Genomic DNA, 19,001 nt, shown 5'->3' on the forward strand with positions numbered 1-19,001 from the left:
GCAATGGGCACATGGAAGTACGCATCCTGTAGATCTATGGCACAAAGCCAGTCTCCCCGTTGCAGCTGAGGGTAAATCTGATGAAACGATAGCATGCGAAACTTCTCTGCGAATCCATTTGTTTGCCTGCCGCAAATCCAGAATGGGCCTGAACTCGTTCTTGTCCTTCTTGCGGACTAGGAAGAACCGAGAGTAAAGACCTCTTCCCCTTTGAGACAGAGGTACGTCTTCCACCGCCTTTTTCCTCAACAAAACGTCTGCCTCCGCCTGGAGCTCTCGCAGCTGGAACAGAGAGCTTACCGGTGGAATCGCTGGAGGAGGGCTGGTAAACCTAAGACTGTATCCATTGCAAACAATATTCAGCACCCACTTGTCCCGAGTAATTTTTCTCCACTCTGCCGGAAAAAATTGAATACCCCCCCCCCCCCCCCCCTGGAGTGGGTAACGGTTGCAGGGGAAGTAGCCGCTCAGGGCCGAGACCTGGCCGGGCCCTTGGTAGTAGTAGTAGCCTGCTGGCCTCCTCTACCCTTCTGACGTTTCTGGAAGGGCTTCTGGAACTGCTGTGGCTGCTGCTGTCCCGAGCCCTGTCCACGCCCTCTGCCCGCAGACCCCAACCGCCTTTGGAACGGGCACTTCTTCCTCTCGGGCTTCTCCAACCCGACAGCCGTCAGAGTCTCCGCCTCCGCCCACGAGAAGAGCAGATTGGACACTATGCTGGGCCTCCGGCTTGAGCCAGCGGCTTTCCTTGTCGGGCGGAACCGTCGAGGAAGAAGTGGCCGCATGTTGCTTCCTCGCCGCCGTCACGATGACAGAGTCCGGCTTCGGGTCCATCCGTAAAAAATGCAGGGTCCGAGTCCGGGGCCCGATACTTTTTCAGGAGCCTCGAGGAGGCGGATTTTGTCACCACGGGAGTGAGGAACAACTCCAACGCGGGTTCCGCCAGTCCCGGAACTAGAGGCAGTAGGGGGCGAGACAAGTTTTTTGTGTAGAGTCTCGAATATCACGGACGTCGTGGGTGTCGGCACCGTCAACGTGATCCCCAACTTGGCCGCACCCCTCAACAGTACCTCCTGGAAGGAGACTAAATCGTCCACAGGAGACACCCTAGTCCGTCGGCGAGAAATCCCTAGCCGAAGACCGTGTGCGCGACCTGGACCTGCGCATCCTATGGCGTCGCCCTGACGTAGACGACCGACCACGGCTCCGCGATCTCTTCCTTTCGGAGTGGGAGCGCGACCCCCTCGGCTTAGGCCTGTCCACCGGCCTCGCCGGACCCGGCGACCTTGGGTGTCGCGGCCTCGGAGTCCCCTGCGGTGGAGTCTGATACCTGGGCAGGGAGACCGATTTGGCGGCACCAACGGTGTGCGAGGCGGTATAGAGCGAGGCGGGGGGGGGTGGGGCCGACGCCGGCGGCGGTGGCGGAGGCCTACGCGGAGGCGTATACACCACGGAGTACACCGATCCCGGTGTCCTACTCCTGACGTCAGGGCTCCCCCTGCGCCGTCTGGATGACGTACGTGACGCCGATCGCCTCCGTGACGCCGCTCGCCTCCGTGACGTCACTCGCCTCCGTGACGTCACTCGCCTCCGTGACGTCACTCGCCTCGACGGCTGCTTCGACGTCAACCGCTGCCTCTTCGCCAACGGCGACCGGCTATCTCCCCTCGACGGCGAGCGCAGACGCCGTGCCGGACCTAGACGCCGATGACTTGACTGCGGCGTCGTCGATGCCGTCGACGGCGTCCTGTTCAGCTCCCTCGACATCGATCGTCGACGCTTCTCCCCAGAGCCCTGGGGAGACGGCGAACAGACCGTAGTCATCCCCCTCGACGCCGCCGATGCCCTCGACGTCGACGGAGAATGGGGACGCTTGCTGGTCTTCCTGCCCCTGGGGAGCCCCCCAGAGGCCTCAGCATGGGCAGAATGAGCCCCTCCTGACCCACCTGGTGCCTTACCCTTCTGTCCTCCAGGACCTGGAGCCTGATCTTCATCCTCTCTCTCAGGGTCCTGGCTGAAAAAGAGCGGCAGATTTCACACTCCTCCGGCACGTGGGACTGGGGAAGGCAGACAATGCACACCCTGTGTGGGTCTGACTTAGCCTTCTTCCTATCACAATCAGGACACTTGTCAAACAAGCCAGGCATGTTGACAACACCAGAGGAAAGGACTTTACTAATACTAACTCACTTGTAAAAGTGAACAATCCACAAAAAAACCCTTGAAAAGGGAGAGCTCAATGCTCCAGGGTCCTGCTAGCAGGATCCGGAAAAAAGAACTGTAAGTAAAAGGGACCTGCTGTGCATTCTGGGATACTGGAAAAGTTCTGGAAAGTTTTCTTAAAGGCACAGTATCCTGTTCTGAGCCACATAATGGCAGCCTATGGGGCTTGTCTGTCCATTCCTTCCTCTCTATCATTCCAGAGGCTTTTGCTGGAAGAGGCAGGTTTCTTTCTCTATGGAAAAAGCTGGACAGGCAGTGCTGTTGGTGGTTGCTGGTGGAACTCTTTCTAGTTGAAGTACTGGACAGTGTAGCCTGTGGATATAGGCTGCATTATCTGTCTTTGAAATTCTCTCTTAAGTGTGGATGCAGGTCTGCATGACTTGACAACTTAAGAGATTATTTGTATTGCTCCGGGGCCCGCGCACATGGGCGGGACCATTCACTAGATTATGACTATAACAGATCCCCTACTACAGAATTTTTCTTTGGTGCCGAAGGGTGTTTTTCGGTACCGGTGGTCGGCTGGCTCGAACCAGAGCTGCCGGAAGGCTTGATAGGCTTCTTTACCGGGCCCGAAGGTGGGGTGTGAGAAGCAGTATCCTTGGTCTTGCCTAGGCCCGGAGGCGAAGGTGTGACCGAAGCCTTTTTGGGTATCGGCGTGGGAGGGGGTATTGTACTCATGACCCGCTGCGCCGGGGTGATGTCCTCCACATCTGAGTAGTCGGCCTCTGAAGCGCTGACGAGGTAGTCGTCTTCCTGTTCGATGTTCTGCTGTCCCGGAGCTTCGACGTCGTCCCCGAAGATGTCGACTGGAGCGGAGGTCGAGGAGTGCGCCATGTTGCGTCTAGTCCGTCGATCTTGAATAGTCTTTTTAGAGCGAAAAGACTTGCAGGCCGGACAGTCTCGGGCCTCGTGTTCTGGGGAGAGGCAGAGGTCGCACACCTCATGAAGATCGGTGTGGGGAAACTTGGACCCACATCGAGGGCACTTCTTGAAGGGAGATCTTTCTATCAGCCGAGACCGGAGCCGGAATAGGCCCGAAGGCGGCCGTCGACAACCGGAATCGAAGAAGTGCCGAAGAGAAGGTGATTAAGATGATTTATTATCTTAAGAGGCTCGATGAGCGAGGATTTTAGCGTTGATCGTTAAACTGGAAAGTTCGGAACCGGAGTGCGAAGTATTACATCCGAGCCCGATGGCGGAAAAAAACAATCTGAGGATGGAGCCGAAGCCCATGCGCAATACGAACCAAAGGAGGAGTCACCGAACTCGTGACTTCCAAAGACTTTCCAAGAGGAAAAACAAACTGCAAACATCCGGGCCAAATACCAGATGGCGATCTATGCACAGTGTATAATCTGCAGCTCATATGCCTCGAACAGGCTGTTTTCCATGTGAGAAATTGTAGCTCACATTTATGTAAAGGTTCGAAAGGTGGCCCCATTAGCCTTGTGAGAACTATATTTAAGTTCCACACAGGTGAGGGTGGTACTCTGGGTGGATTTACTCTTTTGAGGCCTTCCATGAAGGCTTTTATGGCAGGCACCCTGAAAAGTGATAGGTGCTGTCTGTTTTGTAGGTAAGCAGCAATTGCTGCGAGGTGTAACCGAATGGATGTATATGCTAGGTTACACCTTTGTAGATGGAGCAAGTAACATGATGTGCTGTATAGATACATCTAGAGGGTTGATTGTGTTGTTATAGCAGTAAACAACAAATCTTTTCCACTTTGCGGCGTAGCATGCCCTAGTAGTAGGGCGTCTAGCCTCTCTGATAATGTTCATGCAATCAGGGGGAATGTTAAGGTATCCGAACTCTAGGATCTCAGGAGCCAGATCGCAAGGTTGGGCTGAGCTGGGTCCGGGTGCCTGATCTCTCCATGGTTCTGGGTTAGGAGGCATGGCGAGAGGTGCAACTTTTGGTGTGGCACTACTGAGAGTTCCAGCAGCGTGGTGTACCACGGTTGTCTGGCCCATGTTGGAGCTACCAGGATGAGCGTGAGGGAGTGCGGTTGTAGCTTTCGCACCACTAATGGAATTAGTGGGAGAGGTGGAAAAGCCTACGCAAATTTGCCTGACCAGTTCATCCATATCGCATTGCCTTTGGACAATGGGTGTGGGTATCTGGCGGCGAAGCTTGGGCATTTTTTGTTTTCGTGGGTGGCGAAGAGGACTATCTGAGGGTGCCCCCACTTCTGAAAGAACGGATGAAGAACCTGTAGGTGAAGTTCCCATTCGTGGATCTGTTGCGTTTGTCTGCTGAGCAGATCTGCCATGGAATTGGACTCCTGGGACGTGTTGGGACAGGAGAAAGATTTTTGGCGGAATTGCCTGTGAGAAGTTGGCCTGCTGTATGATGTCACTAGTTCTAGTGTACACCTTATATCAGTCCAAACAACCCTTATGGTGATTGGTTGTAAAGTCAACCTTATAGACCAGCTATCCTAGTGGTAGCATGGACAAGAGCAGTCTTAGGCTAAACTCTGAATGGCATGTGAAGCCAGCTGTGATACCATATATAATCCCTTGAATACCAAATGAAAGGACACCACAACAGATGGAATATGCTACTTACCAGTATGCATCTGTTCTTGGCATGTAGAGCTGCAGAGTTGTACACTTAGCATAGATCGCCATCTGGTGTTGGGCCCGGATGTTTGCAGTTTGTTTTTCTTCTTGGACAGTCTTTGGAAGTCACGAGTTTGGTGACTCCTCCTTCGGTCCGTACTGCGCATGGGCTTCGGCTCCATCCTCAGATTGTTTTTCGCCAACAGGGAAATGATGGAGCTTGGTAATCACAGTGAGAAACCCATGTGTGTAATATCTAAATAAGATGTACTGGAACGGATACAGGTAGCCGGGGAGGCGGGTGGGCGTGTACAACTCTGCAGCTCTACATGCCAAGAACAGATGCATACTGGTAAGTAGCATATTCCGTTCGAGGCATATGAGCTGCAGATTGTACACTTAGCATAGATTATTTAGCAGTACCCAACCCTAGCGGCGACCACCGGTATCCGTTGCAGTGGTTTGAAATAGTGTCTTTAGTACAGCCTGGCCCACTCTAGCTTGCTGCTTGGAATGCACATCTACACAGTAATGTTTTGTGAAGGTGTGCGGTGTAGACCATGTGGCTGCTTTGCAGATGTCATCTAAGGGTATATTCCCTAGAAAGGCCATAGAAGCCCCTAACTTTCTTGTAGAATGGGCTTTAGGCGGAACAGATAATGTTCTTTTAGCCTTTTGGTAGCAAATCTGTATGCATTTTACAATCCACCTAGCTATCCCTGATTTAGAAATGGGGTTGCCTTTATGTGGTGGAGAGAAGGAGACGAACAATTTTTTAGTCTTCCTGAAGGGTTGCGTTCTTTGTATGTAGTATAGCAAGGCCCTTTTTACATCGAGTGTGTGTAAGGCTCTTTCTGCAAAAGATTGAGGTTGCGAGAAGAAGACCGGTAATTCCACCGATTGATTGAGATGGAAGGGGGAAATGACCTTGGGCAGGAACTTCGGATTTGTGCGAAGTATGACCTTGCTGTGATGTATTTGTATGAAGGGTTCCTGTATAGTGAACGCTTGTATTTCACCAACCCTTCTAAGGGAAGTGATAGCTACGAGAAAAGCTGTTTTCCAGGTGAGAAACTGTAGCTCGCATTTATGCATTGGTTCGAAGGGCGGACCCATTAGTCGTGTAAGAACTAAATTTAGATTCCATACAGGGGAAGGTGGTGCCCTGGGAGGAATTACTAGTTTAAGGCCTTCCATGAAGGCTTTAATAGCGGGCACTCTGAAGAGAGATAAATGCTGCCTGTTTTGTAGATAAGCAGCGATCGCTGCTAGGTGTAGGCGTATGGATGAATATGCCAGGTTACACCTGTGAAGATGGAGCAGATAGCATATGATGTGCTGTATGGATGCATCTAAAGGGTTGATTGTATTGTTACAGCAGTAAATAACAAATCTTTTCCACTTTGCGGCATAACATGCTCTAGTGGTAGGACGTCTGGCTTCCATGATGATGTTCATGCAATCAGGGGGAAGGTTAAGGTATCCGAATTCTAGGATTTCAGGAGCCAGATCGCCAGGTTGAGCTGAGCTGGGTCCGGGTGCCTGATTTCTCCATGGTTCTGGGTTAGGAGGCATGGGGATAGGTGCAGTTTTTGATGTGGTACCACTGATAGTTGTAGTAGCGTGGTGTACCACGGCTGCCTGGCCCACGTCGGAGCTACCAGAATGAGTGTGAGGGAGTGCTGTTGTAGCTTCCTGACCACTAATGGAATTAGTGGGAGAGGTGGAAAGGCGTATGCAAATCTGCCTGACCAGTTCATCCATATCGCATTGCCCTTGGACAATGGGTGTGGGTATCTGGCGGCGAAGCTTGGGCATTTTTTGTTTTCGTGGGTGGCGAAGAGGTCTATCTGAGGATGCCCCCACTGTTGGAAGAATGGCTGAAGAACTTGCGGATGCAGTTCCCATTCGTGTAGTTGTTGCGTTTGTCTGCTGAGCAGATCTGCCATGGTGTTTTGTACGCCTGGAACGTGTTGTGCCAGGAGAAAGAGGTTTTGGGGAATTGCCCATCTCCATATGCTCTGGGCTAAGCGGGAGAGCTGGGGAGTGTGTGTCCCCCCCTGTTTGTGGATATAATACATTGCAGTCATGTTGTCTGTGCGAATGAGGACTGCTTTGCCCGAAATCTGTTTTTGGAAAGATTTTAGGGCTAGAAAGATCGCCAAGAGCTCCAGATGGTTGATGTGGAGCAATTTTTGCTGTGGCGTCCATAGACCTTGCATTGTGAGGTGTAGGAGGTGCGCTCCCCAGCCGGAGAGCGATGCGTCCGCTGTTAGAATCACCTGAGGAACCGGGTCCAGGAACGGCCGCCCTTTGGAAAGGTTTGTGGTGTTCCACCACTGCAGAGAGTGATGTGTGCGGCCGTCCACCAACACCAGATCCGTCAGCTGACCCTGGGCCTGGTTCCACTGTTGTGCTAGGCACTCTTGAAGTGGACGCATGTGTAGTCTTGCATGGGGCACTATAAAGATGCAAGACGCCATTATTCCTATGAGCTTCATGAACACTCTTGCTGGAAGAGAGTGTTGGGGAAGGAATGTTTTGCGTAAGGCTTGAATGCTTGTGATTCTGGCTGTGTTTGGATAGGCAATACCTTTGGAGGTGTCTATAGTGGCCCCGAGATATTGCTTTGTGTGAGATGGTATGAGGTGGGACTTTTGGTAGTTCACCGTGAAGCCTAGCTGGTGGAGCAGTTGGATGGTGCTGTTTGTATGCTGCACGCATTGGTGGTAAGACGCGGCTTTTATCAGCCAGTCGTCTAAGTAAGGGAAGACGTGAATGTGTTGACGTCTGAGGTGTGCTGCTACTACCGCTAGGCATTTGGTAAACACCCGTGGTGCGGTGGTGACCCCGAAGGGGAGAACCGTGAATTGGTAATGTTGTCCGTCCACCACGAACCGGAGGTATTTCCTGTGAGAGGGGTGTATTGGAATGTGAAAGTATGCGTCTTTCAGATCCAAGGTTGTGAGAAAATCTCCCTGACAGAGGAGCGGGAGGACTTGTTGTAGGGTGACCATATGGAAATGGTCTGAATGTATGTAGGCATTTAGAGGCCGGAGGTCCAGAATGGGCCTGAGGGTCCCATCTTTCTTTGGTATTAGGAAATATAGGGAGTAAACCCCTAGATTTTGCTGATTGATGGGGACCTGCTCTATAGCGTGTTTTTGGAGGAGGGAGAGTACCTCCTGTTTGAGCAGTGTGGAATGTTCTTGAGACATTGGGCGGTGCCTTGGTGGGATATTGGGTGGGGTAGATGTTAGCTCGAGACAGTACCCTGACCGAATGATTTGGGTCACCTATTTGTCCGATGTTATGGACTCCCATGCGTGGATAAAGTTTTGTAGTCTGCCCCCGACCGGAGTGGAATGGTCTGGGGGGAGCGGAGGGAAGTCATTGTGTGGGCGGGATGGCAGAACGGGTGTTAGTTTTGCCCCTGCCCTTATTGTTGTTGCCTCTGTAACCACCCCTTTGGTTGCCCTTTGAAAAGGTATTTTGAGGAGGGGATTTGTAGGAGGTAGAGGTGCTATCGGTGGAGAAGCCTCTGCCTGTGCCACGAAAGGAGGAGTGTCGAAAGGAACGTTTAGACGCTTGTGTTTGGAGTGCCCCCATAGACTTTGCTGTGTCTGTGTCCTTTTTCATCTTTTCCAACGCTTCGTCTACCTTGGGCCCAAAGAGAGTTTGTTGGTCAAAGGGGTGATTGAGTTTGGACGCCTGGACTTCAGGCTTAAACCCGGAGATCCTGAGCCAGGCATGGCGACGAAGCAGGACACTGGTATTTATGGCTCTAGAAGCAGTGTCGGCTGCATCGAGGGCACACTTAATGGAGGTGTTTGTAATGAGTTTACCCTCCTGTATTAGTTCATGAGCCCTACGCTTGTGTTTCTCGGGGAGGTGCTGCATAAGAGCCTCAAGTTCGTCGTAGTGTGCTCTGTCATAGCGCGCAAGTAGCGCTTGTGTGTTTGCAATGCGCCACATGTTTGCAGCTTGAGAGGCGGTGCGCTTGCCAGACTCGTCTAGGAGTTTGGATTCCTTGTCTGGCGGTGGGGCTTCTCCTGAGGACTGGGAGTTAGCCCGCTTTCTAGCTGTAGAGACAACTAGGGAATCTAAGGGAGCAGGGCCCTTAATGTATGCAGGGTCTGTGGGTGCCGCCTTATACTTTTTCTCTATTCTAGGGTTTAGTACCCTGGCCCTGACAGGGTCTTTGAACACCTCTGCGGCATGCTTGGTGACACCCTTAAGCATGGGTAAGATAGAGGTGGATTTGTCCTGTATGTCGAATGTATCCAGTAAGAAGTCGTCTTCCACTGGTTCAGTGTGCATGTCCACCCCATGGTAGTGTGCTGCTCTCTGCACTAAATGATGGAACCCTAAGGAGTCCTCTGAAGGAGACGGCCTGGATGGGTATAGGTCGTCCTGAGGAATATCGGGTACATCAGGGTTATTGTAATCCTCCCACGGGTCTGGGGTCCCTGGTGGAGTGGGATCCATTGGGGCGTCCGCCGGATAATTGTCCGGGTCCCCGTCGTCCGGATCTGGGGACGGGGCCAGAGAGTAGTGAGGTAAAGGTGGCGGAGACCTGGGAGGGGGAGGGGGTGGAGGAGGTAGGGGAGGTGGTAGTGGGGAGGGCACTCTGAGGGGAGAAGTAGCAGAGTCCTTCCGTTTGGGTGGTGGAGGAGGAGCCGGAGTATCAAGGCGTCTTTTCTTGATAATTAAAGTCAATAGTCCAGTCTTTGGATCTTTGGACAGAGTCTTTTGTAAAGGGTCTGGTGTAAACAGAGCCAATGGCGTTGAATCGTCCGTCGGCACCGGTGATTTCGGAACCGAGGACTTCGATGGTTTGTGTGCGCCATGCTTTTTTGGGGCCTCCGGTTTTTTCGGCGTCGAAGGAGTTTTCGGCGCCGGAGCTTCGGTGCCGACAGATTTGCGTTTGTGTTTGGTCGGCACCGAGAGTCCAGGCTTCGGCACCGGTGGCTTTGGAGTCGAGCTGGATATTGCTTTCTTCGGTGCCGGATGCTGTTTTTCGGCACCGGGCGTCGGCTGGCTCGATCCCGAGCTGCCGTGAGACTTTGGAGGCTTCGACACCGGGCCCGAAGGTGGGGTGATCGAAGCTTTGGTCTTGGTTTTGCCCAGGCCGGCAGGCGAGGGAGTAACCTGAGTCTCTTTGGTTTTGGGCGCGGGGGTGGGAGGGGGCACAGTACTCACGGCCCGCTGCGCCGGTGTGATGTCCTCCACGTCGGAGTCGTCGGCCTCGAAAGCGCGGACGACGTCTTCTTCCTGCTCGGTGTGTGTTTGCCCCGAAGCTTCGGCGCCGTCTCCGAAGATGTCCAGTGGAGCTGCAGACGATGAGTGCGCCATGGTGCGTCTAGCTTTTCGATCCCGGATGGTTTTCTTCGATCGAAAAGACTTACAGGCGGGGCAGTCTCTGGCCTCGTGTTCTGGAGAGAGGCAAAGATTACACACCTGATGGAGGTCGGTGTGGGGAAATTTAGACCCACATTTTGGGCACTTTTTGACTGGAGTCCTTTCCATCGGCCGGGACCAGAGTCGAGGAGGGCCCGAAGGCCGGTGCCGATGTACGGGATGGAGAAAAGTGCCGCTTCGAGAGATGATGAAGAAACTCGAAGAAACGAGGATTTTCCGTCGAGGCTGGAACCGTAGAAGTTCGAAGCCGGAGCACGAAGTATCACATCCGAGCCCGATGGCGGAAAAAAACAATCTGAGGATGGAGCCGAAGCCCATGCGCAGTACGGACCGAAGGAGGAGTCACCAAACTCGTGACTTCCAAAGACTGTCCAAGAAGAAAAACAAACTGCAAACATCCGGGCCCAACACCAGATGGCGATCTATGCTAAGTGTACAATCTGCAGCTCATATGCCTCGAACATACATATATATATATATATATATATATATATATATATATAAAATAAAGTGTATTTATTCTAGACAAACCCTCAGCACTCTTTATGAGATTAGAGGTAAGTACAACACAGTCTTATTTAAGCATACATTAAGTCACACAGGTAAGTAATACAGTTCGGCCCTAGGGGCCACGCAAACCATATACTAAAGAAGTGGTATAAGGACAACAGTCACGGAAATAGGATAGGCCTAGGGAATCGCTGGGGCTATACTACACTAGCAACAGTTAGGAAGTGGGAGGCCCACGGGATTCAGGTGCAGAGTGGAAACACTCACGCGTATAGTCGATAGAAATAGTACAGTTTAGAAATAAACAGTTTAAGGACACTTCTGAAGCAGCTAGAGAGTCGAGACTCGGAAACTAGACCCTAGGATAGTCACTACCCTTGTGAGCACCGAAGTACCCAAGTTACCTAGCCCACAGGCTGCGGGTGCATAGGTGTGAACTTGCGTCGGGTTTAGTCGTGGACTTCTATGGATGCCTGAAGGAAAGTTGCTGACAGGCGGTCAGTGAAGAGTGTCCGGTGGATCCCAAGGCTGTGATCAAGAAGAGATGAGACCTGCAAGCAGAAGGGACAGAGTCAAGGTCACTAGCCAGTGACCACGTGGAACCAGGAAGGAACCAGGCGATGTCGTGAAGATTGCAGGTGAAGGTGAAGCTTGTCGCTGCAGCCACGAGGACCAGGGAACGTCGAGGACGACCAAGACCAGGAGGCGAGCTGTCCCACGAAGGCTCTTGCTGTCGGCGGCGGCGAAGTTGGACTAGGACTCACCAAGCCTTGGCAAGCGGAACCCACGAAGAACGGAGGACTTGCTTCTGGTGCAGACCAGGAAGGTCTGGGGTGCTTCTCTTTTTCAAAGAAGCAGGGGCCAGTCTGGAGGAGCCAAACCAGCGGTGAAGATTTCAGGATGCGTCGTCACAAAGGCCACTAGCCAACGGCAAGCAACCGGACCGACGCGGCAAGCAGGAAAATGCAGAAGGGCCCCACGCAGGACTCGTGGAGTGTGGGGGGCTGATCTTCGGTGCAGATGGTGCTTGGGGTTGGGGCTTCTCAATCCCCGGTGCACAACTTCGAGGGTGCCTCAGAAGCTGCGCTGGAAGATACTCGCCACTTTTCCCAGGTAGCCGGTCCCACGTCTCTCGCCGCCTCCACGGATCTCAGCTCGGCTGTGGATGTGGATCAGGGTCGGAGAAGTCTGGAAGTCAAGGCTCTGGTCGGGCTCTGCAGTCGGTCCCTCGTAGAACTTTAGCAAAGCAAAGGGTAGTCTCTTGATGGTGCCGGTTTGCACAGGGTAGCCACTCCTTGGCCACATGGGAGATTCTTCAGTCTTCTTCTTTCTTCGAATGTCGAAGGTCCAGAGTTTCTGTTCAAGTTGCAGGTTCAGGATAATCTAATCTCCTGGGGCCCAGCTACCACTCTTATCCAAATCTGGGGGGCTGGGTTACCTGCTAGGTCACGCCTTATGGACACCCCCTTCCCTTTGTCCAGTTTCGCGCCAGGACTGGGGCTGGAGTGCCCCAGCACCGGTTTGAGCTGGACTATGCACGGGACACCTTGTATGCCCCAGGCATGTCACGTTCTATTCATCCCTCCCTGCCCCAATACACTAAGGCCTGTCTGGGGTGGTGCTCGCACCTCCCCAGGCAGGAAACCTATTGTCCAAACCTCCCTTGCCGGGATCACTCCCAGCAGCAGGAGGTCAGACTCGTGTCTGTGGCAGCAGCATCCATTTTGTGATGCTGGGGCTCTGGTTAACTTTAAACAGCAAAGTAGGATTTGAACATGTCTCTCCCTCTAGAAGGGGGGAATAATATCCTCATCACCAGAAATGGCATGGGGGTATTATTCCACAGTGTTAGACACCTTACACGACATGTTTTGATAAAGCCAAACCATAGTTACCATAACCGTTTAAGATTATAAGGCACTTTAAGAGTATATGGTAGGCTATATCATAGAACAGCTATAAGGACTTGGTTCCGAAAGCTGCAGACAGGCTCAGCTCATGCTAGAGCACCATCTCACATGTTACCAAGCACTCTGCCTCCAGGATTGTTAAGGCCTGACATAGGAGTGACTGATAGGTACACATGTGTCTATATATAAGGTAGGTATAGGAATACTACACCTAAGCATGGGGTGATTACACGACCTTGCCCCAGCTGAGTGATCAGCCAGTTGTGTCTGATTGGGAGGCCAGACCAGGGGTGGCATAATACATGCTGCAGCCCCTGGGAGGCCTAGGGTACACCTATGCCCTGGGTACCTAGGGTACACTGTACAGGGTCCAATAAGGTGATCCTTACCAATTGGGAATGTACCTAGGGTACATGGAGTCCATTTTAAAGAGAGCAGACAGCCTGAGACCCTGAATGGCAGGATCTCAGGCCAACTAAGTCGAAAAACCAGCTAGACACTAGGCAAAAATTTGGGGGTAACCATAGTCCGATATCCACCTTCCTACACTGCCCATCTCCATATGCTCTGTGCTAATTGAGAGCGCTGTGGAGTGTGCCCCCCTGTTTTTGAATGTAGCACATGGCAGTCATGTCTGTGCGAATGAGGACTGCCTTGCCTGAAATCTGAGTCTGGAAGAATTTTAGGGCTAGAAAGATTGCCAGTAACTCCAGATGGTTGATGTGGAGTAACTTTTGTTGCGGCGTCCATGTGCCCTGCACTGTGAGCTGTAACAGATGAGCTCCCCAGCCGGAGAGCGATGCGTCTGTAGTTAGGATTATTTGTGGGACCGGGTCCAGGAACGGCCGACCTTTGGAAAGGTTTGTGGTGTTCCACCACTGCAGAGAGCGATGGGTGCGACCGTCCACCAACACCAGATCTGTCAGTTGCCCCTGGGCCTGGTTCCACTGGCGTGCTAAGCACTTCTGGAGTGGACACATCTGGAGTCTTGCGTGAGGCACTATGAAATGCAAGAGGCCATCATCCCTATTAGTTGCATAAACACTTGCTGGGAGAGAGTGTTGAAGTATAAATTTTTGACGCAGAGTCTGGATGCTTGCAATCCTGGCAGGATTGGGATAGGCTATGACTTTTAAGGTGTCTATGGTGGCACCGAGGTATTGTTTTGTGTGTGATGGTACCAGGTGGGACTTTTGGTGGTTCACCGTGAAACCTAGCTGGTGAAGTATCTTGATGGTAGTGGCGGTGTGGTGTACACATTGGTTGTAGGACGTGGCTTTTATTAGCCAGTCGTCCAAATATGGGAAGACGTGAATGTGCCGTCTTCTGAGGTGTGCCGCCACTACTGCTAGACACTTGGTGAATACCCTTGGTGCTGTTGTGACCCCGAACGGGAGCACTTTGAATTGGTAGTGTTGCCCGTCCACTACAAATCTTAGGTACTTTCTGTGAGCAGGGTGTACTGGAATGTGAAAGTATGCGTCTTTCAAGTCCAGTGTGGTGAGTCGTTCTGGGAGAGGAGTGGAAGAACCTGTTGAAGGGTTACCATGTGAAAATGGTCTGAATGCATGCAAGTGTTTAGAGGCCCGAGATCTAGAATAGGTCGTAGAGTCTCGTCTCTTTTTGGTATCAGAAAGTACAGGGAGTAGACCCCTAAATTTTGCTGATTGACGGGGACTTGCTCTATGGCTTGTTTTTGCAGGAGGGAGATTACCTCCTTTTTAGTAACGTGGCATGTTCTTGTGACATTGGGCGTTGCCTGGGTGGAATGTTTGGGGGGTAGATGTTAATTCTAGGCAGTACCCTGAATTATTTGAGTCACCCAACTGTCTGAGGTGATGGTCTCCCAGACGTGAAGGAAATTTTTTAGTCTGCCCCCGACCGGAGTGGGATGGGAGGGAGCAGGGGAAAGTCATTGGGTAGGTGGTGTGGCAGAGCGGACCGTATTTGTTTTGCCTCTGCCTTTATTATTATTGCCTCTATAGCCGCCTCTTTGATAACCCCTTGTGAAGGTGGACTGAGGAGGGGATTTGTAGGATGTGGAGGCGCTGTCTGAGGAGTAGCCTCTGCCTGTGCCTCGAAAGGAAGAGCAGCGAAAGGAGCGTCTCGGAGGGTGTGACTGTAGGGCTCCCATAGATTTCGCCGTATCAGTGTCTTTCTTCATCTTTGAGGGCCTCATCAACCTTTGGACCAAATAGATGTTGTTGATCAAATGGGTGGTTTAATATGGAGGCTTGTATCTCCAGTTTAAAACCTGAAACTCTTAGCCAGGCGTGGCGACGGAGGAGGACACTGGTGTTTAAGGCCCTGGAGGCTGTGTCTGCTGCGTCTAAGGCACAGCGTATAGAGGTGTTAGTTATGGTCTTACCCTCTTGAATTAATTCATTGGCCCTATTTCTGTATTTTTCTGGGAGATGGTGCATGATGGTTTCTAGTTCATCATAATGCGCTCTGTCGTATCTGGCCAATAGCACTTGAGTGTTGACGATACGCCATATATTGGCGGCCTATGACGCAGTGCGCTTTCCTGACGCGTCCAGGAGGTTTGACTGTCAGGCGGTGGTGCTTCACCCGACGCCTGGGAATTTGACCTCTTCCGTGCAGTGGATGCCACTAGGGAATCCAGTGGCGCTGGCCCTTTGATGTAGGCAGGATCTGTGGGGGCAGCTTTATACTTTCTCTATGCATGGGTTTAGGACCCTAGCCCTGACTGGGTCTTTAAAAACCTCTGGCGCATGTTTGATTACCCATTTGAGCATAAGTAGTATAGAAGTAGACCTATGTGCGGTATCAAAGGTGTCGAGGAGGAAATCTTCCTCTATTGGGTCAGTGTGTAGCTCTACCCGGTGATAATGTGACGCCCTCTGGAGTAGGTGGTGAAAACCTAATGAGTCTTCTGGTGGAGATGGCCTGGATGGATAAAGGTCATCTTGTGGGACATCTGGAATGTCTGGATTATTACAATCGTCCCATGGGTCTGGGGATCCTGTAGGGGTGGGGTCTTGTGGCACATCTGCTGGATCGTAGTATGGGTCCCCCTGATCAAAATGGTATGGAGACTGGGTCAGAGAGCGATGAGGCAGGGGTAGAGAAGGTGGAGGGGGCGGAGGTGGAGAGGGTGGAGGAGGTGGAGGACTTGGGGAAGGCACTCTGAAAGGGAAGGTAGCACAGTCTTTCCTCTTTGGAGCTGGTTTGTGCAAATGTCTTTTTAGAAGAAAGTGCCAAATGTCCAGTTTTTGGATCCTTGGTAAGTGTCTTTAGCAAAGGATACGGTGTAAACAGTTATTTAGACAATGGCTGTTCTGTCGGCGCTGAAGGTTTTGGGCCGATGGCTTTTTAGGCTTGTCCGTGCCGTGCTTTTTTGGAACCTCAGCTTTTTTGGTCAGCGCCGAGGCAGGCTTCGGCGCCGGAGTGTCGGTGCCGAGGGCCTTATGATGTTTGGCCGGTACCGAGAGGCTGTGTTTCGACACCGAGGGCTTTGGTGCGGAGCTCGGTGTCAAGGTAGAGGCCGATCTCTTTTTCGGTGCCGAAGTGTGTTAATCGGCACCGCTGGCCGGCTGGCTTGAGCCCGAGCCACCGGAAGGCTTATTAGGCTTATTCACCGGGCCCAAAGGTGGGGTGTTCGAAGCAGTGTCTTTGGTCTTGCCTAGGCCCAGAGGCGAAGGTGTGACCGAAGCCTTTTTGGGTCTCGGCGCGGTGTGGGGGGGGGGGTATTTTACTCATGACCCTCTGCGCCGGGGTGATGTCCTCCACATCAGAGTAATCGGCTTCGGAAGCCCTGACGAGGTCCTCTTCGGTGTGCTGCTTTCCCGGAGCTTTGACGTAGGCCCCGAAGATGTCGACTAGAACGGTAGTCGAGGAGTGCGCCATGTTTCGTCTGGCCCTTCGATCTCGAATAGTCTTTTTGGATCTGAAAGACTTGCAGGCGGGACAGTCTCGAGCCTCGTGTTCAGGGGAGAGGCAGAGGTTGCACACCTCATGAAGATCGGTGTGGGGAAACTTGGACCCACATCGAGGGCACTTCTTGAAGGGAGTTCTTTCCATCAGCCGGGACCGGAGCTTGGATAGGCACGAAGGCCGCCGTCGACGACTGGAATCGAAGGTGTAGCGAAGAGAAGGTGATTGAGGAGATCGGGATCTGAACAATACCGCGAAGAGCGAGAATTCCGCTTCGATCATCGAACTGGAAATGTTCGAAACCGGAGCGTAAAGTATTACATCCGAGCCCGATGGCGGAAAAAAAAATCTGAGGATGGAGCCGAAGCCCATGCGCAATACGAACCAAGGGAAGAGTCACCGACCTCGTAACTTCCAAAGACTTAACAAGAGGAAAAACAAACTGCAAACATCCGGGCCCAACACCAAATGGCGATCTATGCAAAAGTGTGTAATGTGTAGCTCATATGCCTCGAATAGATGTTTTTGTATTCAATACGAGACGCAGAGAATGAAAATACGCAATCGCAACATTACCGTTGAGGATAAGTGGATTGCGCAGAGAGGGGGACCCGAGAGACTGTTCAACCGGAGCGCAGCAATTCACGTCAGAACCCAATGGCAGGGGGGGAGAAATGGAGTCGATGTGGCCACCGTGTCATTTTCATATCCTGTACATGTATGTCTAGGTTTGCTTTGTTTCTGCAGCTTGTTCTTTTGTTAAATAATTTTTTATTTTATTTTTTTAAACAATGGAGTTGATGCCCATGTGCACTATCACCGAAAGAAGGAGTCGCCTACCTCGTGACTGGGAAGGCTTCTTCGAAGAAAACAACAACTTGCAAACATCCGGACCAAACACTAGATGGGAGTATGCAAAGCATGTGATCTACACCTCACATGCCTCGAAAACACACACACACGTACGTACGTTTGAGCACTGTCAAAGCTGCCGCTGCTCCTCCAGCGAGTGCTGGAAGAACGCGAGGGTGGACTAGAAGACTGCCATCAAGTTTCCCGAAGTCAACACATTTTTGCACACTTACGGGGTTTACTTTGATCTTGATTTTTTTGTATCGAAGACAAACGTATTCGACTTCTCGCATTTAACCTCTTCAATGCCTGTGACGAGCTGGTCTCGTCATGGGCCGCGGTTGCACTGTGCCCATGACGAGACCAGCTCGTCACAAACCCCGCCCGCTAATGAAACGGCCGGCACAGGGCGGGGAAAGGGGCGGGCACTGAAGGGGTTAACAATGTCACAGTGATCAGCACCAGTTTTTACGTTTATAAACACACATAGGCTAAACAAAGGTCATGTCAACCACAAGGCTAGGAACAAGGGGAAAAAAAAGGCAATTCCAACAGCAACATTAACCTATACCAAATAAAACCGCATGCATAAGGTCTTGTGTCATTATTTGATTTTCAAAACATTCTCAGTGGTATAAATGTAAGAAAAGTGCCCAAACGTTTAGATAATTGAACACCAATTGTGCTAAATACAAAAGAATCCAATAAAACTCAAAATTCATAGTTGTCCTGGTCGACTGTCAGTTTACACATATCAGGTGGTGTTTGAGAAACATTTTGTACCCCATAAATCAAAGTGAAATCAACAGACTTTAGACCTTAGAAAATAACATATGTTATATACCATTGTGCCCTAAATGGGCTCACCCTACGTTATGATGGTACTATATTGGCTATGTTGTCATGCCACACTTAATACATTGAGCTCAAGAATTCTTTAGGCCTCAAGTGTGACAAAGAACTCTGGGTCCATGCGAGATAAGTAATAGGTCACTTTCTCTGTAATCGTGATCGACCCTGAATACGTGGGTCGGTCCACAGAAGCAGTGTTAACGTTAACTTTTAGTATAATGCGGCATCAAATATACACCTGAGCAAGTGCCCATTCAGGGCTAAATATTGTATTAAGTGTGGCATGACAAAGCGTAATATAGTACCATCATCACATAGGGTGAGCCGATTCAGGGCACAATAGTATATAACTAGTTATTTTCTATGGTCTGTGTGTTGATTTCACTTTGATTTATGCTGTATAAAATTGTTTTTCAAACACCACAGGATACGTGTAAACTGACAGTCGACCAGGACAACTGTGTATTTTGATTTTTTCTTTTTTTTAAATTATTTTGTTATTTAGCACAATTGGTGTGAAATAATCTTTGACATTCAAGTAGAATTGGTAAAAATGGGCGCTCAGCTATCTGGGCGCTTCTTATATTTATATAACTGAGAAACAATTTTTTAATCAAATGACATCAGACCTTATACAAGCCGTATCATTTGGTATAGGTGAAGATGGACATCATAAAATCATAAACAGAACGTCACCTTAAGGAATTGTCCTCTTTAGGTTTACTGTTCATAACATAGTCGTGGGCCTGACCTTTGTTTAGCCTATAAATGT

The 19,001-nt window shown here is 51.1% G+C and overlaps 1 protein-coding gene across 6 annotated transcripts in view; it reads right to left on the reverse strand.

Annotated features, from left to right (window-relative positions):
- Positions 1 to 19,001, reverse strand: part of LOC146817190 (ribonuclease H1-like) — a 405,826-nt gene that overhangs the window by 195,968 nt on the left and 190,857 nt on the right. The window lies entirely within an intron of this gene.

The sequence above is a fragment of the Triturus cristatus genome, chromosome 6, assembly GCF_964204655.1.
Source record: "Triturus cristatus chromosome 6, aTriCri1.1, whole genome shotgun sequence".
Lineage (NCBI taxonomy): Eukaryota > Metazoa > Chordata > Amphibia > Caudata > Salamandridae > Triturus > Triturus cristatus.